This window comes from Vulpes vulpes, chromosome 14 (assembly GCF_048418805.1).
Source record: "Vulpes vulpes isolate BD-2025 chromosome 14, VulVul3, whole genome shotgun sequence".
In the NCBI taxonomy this organism is placed as follows: domain Eukaryota; kingdom Metazoa; phylum Chordata; class Mammalia; order Carnivora; family Canidae; genus Vulpes; species Vulpes vulpes.
In genome coordinates this window covers 110,520,135-110,528,936 of record NC_132793.1, presented here as the reverse complement: position 1 = coordinate 110,528,936, position 8,802 = coordinate 110,520,135, and positions in this window count along the sequence as shown.

Genomic DNA, 8,802 nt, shown 5'->3' with positions numbered 1-8,802 from the left:
CCACCTGCCCCTCTCAGCCTTTACTGGGATCACTGTGGAAGAAGAGAGACAGACAGCCTGTGCCACTTTTTTTTTAGATCATCGGGCTTGATCTCACATAAACCCGAGAAGCGTTTCAGAGCCCTCCTGCAGCCAGGGCCCGTGTTGTGGGGACAGAGCAGTAGAGCAGAGGTCACAGTGGGAGCCTCAGGTTCAGGGCCAGGTTTCTTGCTCCGCCCAATGGATGGATGGGAGTTCCACCTGCCATGGTTTTGTTGAGGGGACCCACCCCTGGCTGGATGTCAGGCCCCTGCTATGTGAGAGCCATGGGAAGGGTCCAGCCCCCCCCCCCCCATTACAAGAGAGCCAGCTGAGCTTAGAGGGAAGCCAGAAAAAAAAATGAGACCTTAGGTCAAAGGAAATGTGTTAATACATAATTTAATCTATTTGCCTTTAGACCAATGCCAGCTAAAATGCAATTTTTATTTTTGTGTTTTTGGAGGAAGGGACCTTGAATAATGTATCCCTGAAGGGGTAAATGCAGAGGTGCTGCACCGCTTCTCACCCTATGGGGCTGGACCTTGGGTCCCACAGCTCAGGGAGCCTTAGGAGGGGATCCCCGGAGGGACGGTTACAGAAGACCGCAGGTGGGAGGACTGTGTCAAAGCACCCTGTTTAGATTCCCCAGGACAGCCGGGGACAAACAAAACAGCCTTGACAGCTTGGCAGAGTGGACTGAACCTGGACCATATGTGCTCTGAGGCTGAGGCCCCCTGGGAAGGCACCCTGGCTCCTTGCCACCTGCCTCTGCCCCTGGCAGGGAGAAGCCAAGTTGTCCTTGATAGACCCCTCCCTCCAAGGAGAGGCTGTCCACTCTCTCTGGGGACATGGTTTCCTAGCTCTCTCCATGCTCAGTCCTCTCATGTGACCTTTGACACATGAATGAAAACCGCATTTGCAAAGAGGAAGCCAGGGCCCTGCAGGTCAGGGTCATAAACCCCAGTGTGGGGGCAAGGGGCCAGGGGCCTTGTTGTAGCTGCCCCCAAACCCCACACCCCCTGTTGCTGCTGCTGCTTCCTCTGCTCAGGCCTCAGTGCTCCCAGGCATTTGGCTGCCAGCTCCCCCCACCACTCACCAGCCCTTACCCCTCACTGGGGGACATAGTGGGCCCACTGAGGCCTTGCCAGGCAAAGGGAGAGATGTCCCAGCTTGCCGGTGGCCATCACCTGACCACCACCTGCCAAAACTGCCAAGCACCAAACAAGCAAGAATCAGGTCACTTAGTTTTGAGCACCTTGCTTCCAACTGGCAAAATGGGAGGTACCCAGAGAGAGGGAGCTGCAAATGGGGACATGAAGGCAGAGTGCCTTTCAAGTGACCTGCCCCATCTTATCCCAAAAGGAGCCACAATATAGTATTTTCAGCCATTCATTCACTGTGCTGCCATAGGTGTTCACAAAAGAAGTCTTACCATCCATTAGTGTGGGGGACACTTGGCAACTCCATGTTATACTGGCTCCCTTGTTGCGGGACTTATCAGAGCCTTCAATCTGCAGTCAGTGGACTGCTGTAAGGAGATGGGGAATGCAGCTTTGCCAGAATTAAGTGAATTTCTGATCCCAGAGCATCTCTCATGCTGACTTTGAGGGAATCGTTTTAGAAATGCCACAGGGATAGAGGAGAGAGAGCAGAAACAACTCACCTGACTCGGGAGCTAAGCTCCAGGAGAGAGAGGAACCTGGGATGCCCCGGCCTGCCCTCGCTCCTTTGCTGTCCGCAGCATTCATGGAGCAACTTGCGATGCTGATGCGAGGCTGGGTGCCCGTCAGCATTGACGCCACTGACGCTACCCCTTTGCAGAGCGTCCTTGCATCCAGTCAATCCTGCGTGTGCTCATTTCCCACTTTACAGATGAGAAAACTGAGGCCCAGAGAGGTTGTAACACTTGTGCCAGAGGAGGATGCGGAAACCAGCACCCGGCTGGATGGCCACCAGAGTGGGGAGGGAAGTGTGCTGTTGTCTGGGCTGTGAGAGGGCTTGGCCACAAGTCCAGGGCACCGAGCACACACCTGTACCACATGCAGACCCTGGGGCCTCCCTCCCACACCTGCCAGCCCTAGAGCTGTGGTCCTGGCAGGGAGTGGACATAGGAGCTTAGGGGCTGGGCTGGGCTGTGGGGTGACCCTCTGGAGTAAGGACACCCTCCAGAGCAGGAGCACCCAGGGAATGGCAGAAGTCTTGATTTGTCTGGAGGCCCACAGGGAGCCCTTGGACAAGGGCCACGCAAAGGCCCTGAAGCAGGTGATGCTGGGGGCCCAGGTGGCAGGGGTGGAGCCATCAAAGCTGAACAGCCATCCAGAGACACCCACACAGGCTGGCAGCGGGCAGATGTGTGGCTTTACCCCAGCCATGTCTCTGCCCCAAGGGGTGGCCCTCACCCCCCCTGCAGCCCAGAATCTCCAGGTCACACTGACAACTGCAAAGATGGAAGAGCCCAATGCCTCATGGGGTGTCCCCAGTGCACACAACTGCGGAGGAGGTGCCACTGGCAAGGCCACTAGCAGGAACTGTCCCTGATCGCTGACTAAAAGGCTGCGGGAAGCCGCCACACACACTGGAGCAGCTATCAGCTCCGGTGCTCGCCCGCACCTGGGGGCAAGCGGGAGCTGGGGCACCCTGGGCAGCAGCCGGCCTCATGCACAACCCTGGTGTGGTTCACGACAGGGGAGGGGGGCGGGGGGGGGGAGGCAGACCTCACCATGAACAGGAGCAGCTCCGTGTGTCCACGTGGCAGGGTTCTTGTGACCCAACCTGAGCCATGTTGCTCCTGCCATCAAACGGATGGCAGCCATTCCTGTCACTTTCCCACAGGCTTGCTCAGGAGTGTTTCCCTTAACACATGTGTATGGTTTTCACTTAACACGTTTTCCCTTAACACATGTGTATGGTTCCCCCTCCTTACTTTGACGAACTTCCTGGCCATTCTCCATCGCTGACACGAGGCCGCCTGTGCTTCTCCCTAATGACTTTTCATCCTCTCCCCCTGGGAGCAACAGAGGTAGGAAAATAAACTGCTTACCTGCGGGAGCTGGACTGGGGCCATCAGGACTGAGAGGCTGCAGAGCTGGGGAGCTGCCAGGCAGCAAGACTCTAAGGGGAGGAGGGTCTTCAGAGGGATGGAAGGACCCTAACCACGGGGCTCAGAAACACGCAGAAGTGAAGCAAGGAAGAGGCAGACCCTGTCCCACGAGGGGGATTTCAACATCCTCCTGGACTGTGGGCAGCAATTATAGAGCAGTGGACATAAAACAGGAAGGATGCCCTGCTCGCCACCACCGCCAGCCAGCAGTTTCATCAGAGTGCTTTGCCCTCCCACTGGGAACCTGGGTCACCACCTCTTTAACACACCTTGAAGGATAGAAATCCCACAGAGGAAAAAAGAAAGAAAGAAATCCCACAGAGCCCATCCTCTGACCGCAACAGACGTAAACAGGAAGTTAGTAGCAAAAACATCTATGTGTAAAGATTTTATTTATTCATTTGAGAGAGACAGAGCAGGTGCAAGTGGGGGAAGGGAGAGACAGAGAGGGAGAAGCAGGTTCCTCACTGGGCAGGGAGCCCAATGCAGGACTTGACCCCAGGACCCCAGGACCGCAACCTGAGCCAAAGGCAGTTGCTCAACCATTCAGCCATCCAGGTGCCTTAAGACTATTTTTAGAGCAGTTTTAGGATTAGAGTAACACTGAGAGGGAGGTGCAGAGGTCTCCCATGTGCCACCATCCCCCCCAACCCACACCCACACCAGAGTGGGGCATCTGTGATGGAGACGTGTCATCACCCTGAGGCCACAGACAGCGTCAGGGTCACCCCCTGGGGGTGCACGCTCTGTGGGTTTGGGTGAACGCAACATGACAGGTGCCCACTCCCACAGTATCCCACAGCGTGGCGTCACGGCCCCCAAAGCCACCATCTTCCACCTGTTCACCCCCTCCCACCAACCCCGACCACTGCTAACCCAGTCACTGTCCCTGGAGGTACGCCTCTTCCAGAAGGCCTCACAGCTGGACTCACTCATTTTTTATATTTATGTGATAAAGAAATGATGTGGCTTCTTTTTTCTGGCTCTATTTGTTCACTTTATGATTACCGAATCATAAACAAAAGGTACTAGGGCATCAGCCTCAGGGACAAAGGTGTATCAAGCCCCTGGGCAGAAGGCCTGGGTTACGCCCAGCATTGTGGAGCATCAGCTGGGGTCTGGATCCACCAGCTCCCCCTAGTCAGCCTCAGGGCTCGGGGTTTCAGGGTCCTCAAATCAACCCACTCCCTCTGCCTGCCTTCCCTGGTGCTGGTTAGGCTTTGGCCAGTCTTCTCTCCCTGTCCCAAAGGTGACAAACCTTTTCCAAAATCCTCTTCTGATATCTTGTTTACATTTAAATCTGTAACATATCTAAGGCTACCTAGGGCCAGCCATGCCCCCCCGGGGGTGGATGGGCTAGCCCTGTCCCTGTGCACCGCCCCCCCTCCCCCCGCACATGGCCCCTTCATGTGGGGCAGCCGCCACCATCATCTCTACTCTCCTTTGCACCCGACTTTTTGGCCGGTTGCCCTGTGCCTGGTGAACGAGCTATGCAGGCCAGCCAGAGAGGTCCGCCAGCAGCCTGCGGCATCCTGGGCAGCAGGGACGGGAGACCCCAGCCACACAGGCCCAAGCAGGGGCCAGACTGTGCAGGCGAGGATTCTCAAGCCACTGAACAGTGCCCTTTATTTTTCTTTTTTTTTAAGATTGTATTTATTTATTCATGAGAGACAGAGAGAGAGAGGCAGAGACACAGGCAGAGGGAGAAGCAGGCTCCATGCAGGAAGCCTGACGCGGGACATGATTCCAGGTCTCCGGGATCATGACATGGGCTGAAGGCGGTGCTAAACCGCTGAGCCACCAGGGCTGCCCATGAACGGTGCCCTTTAAACAAGCAAACTGCACAGCGTGTGGGCAGGGCCCCCAGCTTGTGAAGTCGCCCTTAGCCTGACTTTAAATCCTTGCTTCCATGGCCTGAGGCAACCACCCAGACACTGCCTGTGTCCATACGTTATGTCCCTTTGGCATCTCAGACCACAGAGGTGCCCTCTGTCTGGTCTATACTGCTGAAGGAGCAGGGCCGAGGGGCCTGTCCCTGCAGAAGCCCACGGCCTGGACATGGCTGTGTTCTCTGGGCCAAGTCTGGCACAGTCTCCTTCGTCTCATTTCCTGCCCACCGGCAGTCATTCCCAGGGCCTGGGTTGGACTCCACTCTGACTCTACAGGTCACACTACGGTGCTGGCGGGCCAGGCCGAGGCGGCTCCGATGCCAGGCAGTGCCACTGGTGCCACGAGATCTGAGCAGCCACTGGCACCTGGTGCCTGTCAGGCTGCACATGCTGCGCAGACATTCCAATTCTTCCTTCTACGCTTATCAGCTAGAATCCTGATATAAACACCATCCCACGTGGTGCCCCCGTAAGAAGTAAAGCATCCCCCACACTGAGAAGGTGCTTTAAGACCAGATGACGCAGGCCACTCCACACCGTCTCCAGTTTTATTCAAGGGAACTGGCTGACAGGACATCGGGCAGAGGATGATCCATGGCAGCTCAGTTTTTCTCTGAAAATCCACATCTGGGATGCGTGGGTGGCTCAGCGGTTGAGCATCTGCCTTTGGCCCAGGATGTGATCCTGGGATCCAGGATCAAGTCCCACATCAGGCTCCTTGCAGGGAGCCTGCTTCTCCCTCAGCCTATGTCTCTGCCTCTCTCTCTTGCTGTATCACTCATGAATGAATGAATGAATGAATGAATGAATGAATGAATAAATAAATAAATAAATAAATAAATAAATAAATAAATAAATATCTTTAATAAAAAAAGAAAAGAAAATCCACACCTTAGTCCTGGACCTCAGAGAGCACGGGGACACACAGAAGGGTACTGCGGTGCAATCAGGGTAACTGCACGCGTCTGACAGCTAACTGTAAGGAGACTTTGGGCACGACCTGTACCCAAGGAGGGGAAGTTTGTCATCTCTAACAGATTCCCGGGGGCACAGCCAGCCTCCTTGCATTCTGGCCTTGGCGGGCATTTCTCAGGATGTCTATCCATCTCCAAGGGGCCCAGATACGTCACTCACTCCAAGAGCACTCAACCAGTGAACAGGACAAAGGGCCAGAGATGGAGCCAGTGTTGTCAGCAACCCTGCAGACCCTGTGGCACGGTTCATCCAGGTCAGACCAGAGACTGACTCACCGGCTTTCAACAGAGAACTGGCTCTCCTCATCTTCCTAAAGTGGTCCATTCCTTGCTTTTTCCAAAATATCGTTAGAAACTTAAGAATTTGAAACATTTTGATGGGTTTTAATCCGTTGCAATCCTTGTCCCCATCGAAGATCAAACTGTCTCAGTTTGGGGCCAGTGTGAGGGTGGGTCTCTTCAGGTCACTGCTGAGTCTTGGGGTGCGACCTACTGGACTTTCAACACAGGGGTGATTGCCATGATGCAATGCCCAGGTTCATCACAGACACCCCACGCCTGGGGTCAGCCGTGTTTCCAAGAGTCCCTTGTAGTGATTAACCGTATTTCAAGACCACAAGATGGGGCAAAGGATGGTCACCACACTGGACTAGTCACTGTTTCTAGAGCTTCTCAGCACAAAGAGCGGGAGGGGAGATAAAGATGACACAGATTAGATATGGATATGGATAACGATAAGCTAGTTATAGATTATAGGTAAGATTCAGATCAGATGTAGATACTATCCAGACATAGATACAGTTACATGTAAATGAGACACAGATACACATCACACACACAATCCCTGGTAGTCATTCATCTCCATTTCTCTAATTTTGCCTTTTTACCATTATATCAAAGGAATCACTTTGGACTGGCTTCTTTGCTCAGCAGGACCCTCTAGGGACTCCCTGGGGCTGCATGCGTGGACAGCTCACCCCTTCCTGTGGCTGAGCAGGATCCAAGGTCAGCTGACACCACCCCAGGCCAAGCGCTCACTTGCTGAAGAGCGTCTGCATTGTCATTCCCAGTTTGGCTATTAATTGGCTATTAAACATCCATGGTGCCTCCTGGTACTTTCCCCGAGGATCCAAGATCACAGTGCTCTTCTGGAAGCACCTGTCCGCTGGGTGCATGTGTGTCCTTTCCCCTACATGGAGGACATGGGAGATCCTGTAACTACTCCCTGGGTTTTCCCAAGTGTCAGAGCGTTATCACTACAAACATGATCCTCACATCTGCTACCCTCCCCTGCCCTTTCCAACAGCCGCCAGAGCAAACACCCAAGTGCCGTGCCATCTCCACCGGAGCCTCACTGTGTCTTGGCGCTACAGCCAACAGCACGTGTTGCACAATGATCGCTAGGAAAATTGTGTCGTGATCACGCTAGCCGTCAGAGCTCATTTTCCAGTAGATTCCTCAGGAAGGGCTCCCGGGAGCAGGTTCTCAGCATTTGGGGTTCTCCCATGTGGATAACAAGGCCCTGTACCATCTATATTGTAAAGTTGACTTTTCTGGGGGGCGCCTGGATGGCTCAGCCAGTCAAACGTCTGCCTTTGGCTCTTCAGCTCAGGTCATGATCCCAGGGTCCTGAGACTGAGTCCACATCGGGCACTCTCTCCCTCTGCCCCTCCCCCTACTTGTGTGCTATCAAATAAATAAAATCTTTAAAAAAAATAAATTGAGTTTTCTGGATATAAAATCCTTGGTGCACATTTTCTTTCTTCAAATCTCTTAAACACGCTACTACTCTATCATGTCCTAGCATAAGGTCTTTTTGTCAAGAAGTCTAACAACCTAACAATGCTTTCCCTTATAAATAACGTGCTTTTTCTCCAAAATGTCCAAAGGATTTTTTTGTTTGTTTGTTTAAAGTCCAGTAATTTTGCTAGACTCTGTCTTAGTGTTGGTCATTCTGGGCCGATATTTTCAGGAATGTAGTATGCTTTCAGCGTATGGTTTTGAATCTTTTGTACCTTGGAAAAGTCTTCGTGGATGGTTATTTGCCCCTAGGGTCATCTCTGGCAAGTTCAGAGTATGCTCTGACCTGGGAACACAGGCACTGATGTAGGCAGTCCATGCTGGGATGCTGTGTGCTGCCCCGAGCGCTCGTAGTTTCACTGTTCACCTGCTCAAGGGAACCTGGGCCGTCTTTTTTGGGGGTGCTACAATTAGAAGCACAGTGAACATTCACATACACGTTTTTGTGTGAATGTGTGGTTTTACCTCTGCGATTAATACCCAGGGTCACAAGTACTGGGCTTTCATGGTGGCTATATGTTCAGTTTTTTAAGAAATGGTCAAACTCGCTTCTAGAGTGGCTGACCTTCCCACATCCCACCAGCACCATGGGAGGGGCCCTTGCCCCCCATGTCCCCTGCCCTGTCCTCAGCAGCATTAGTGTCGACACTACTAGTTTAGCTGCTCCAGCAGGTAGTTTTCAGACACACGTTCCTGAGGACAGCGATGTGGAGAGTCCCCTCCACAGGCTTCTCTGCCATCTGTGCCACTCCGACAAAAACTCCCCACACACCCTTTCATTCACTTTACTTTTTATAAGATTTTATTTATTTGACAGAGAGAGCATGAGCAGGGGAAGGGGAAGAGGGAAAGGGAGAAGCAGGCTTCCCACTGAGCAGGGAGCCCAAAGACCCCAAGTTCATGACCTAAGTCAAAGGCAGACACTTCACCCACTGAGACCCCCAGGTGCCCCCCTTTCACTCACTTTCTAATTGGAGTTACTTTAGAGTCTTAGACTTCTGCATATTCTGGATACAGGTCC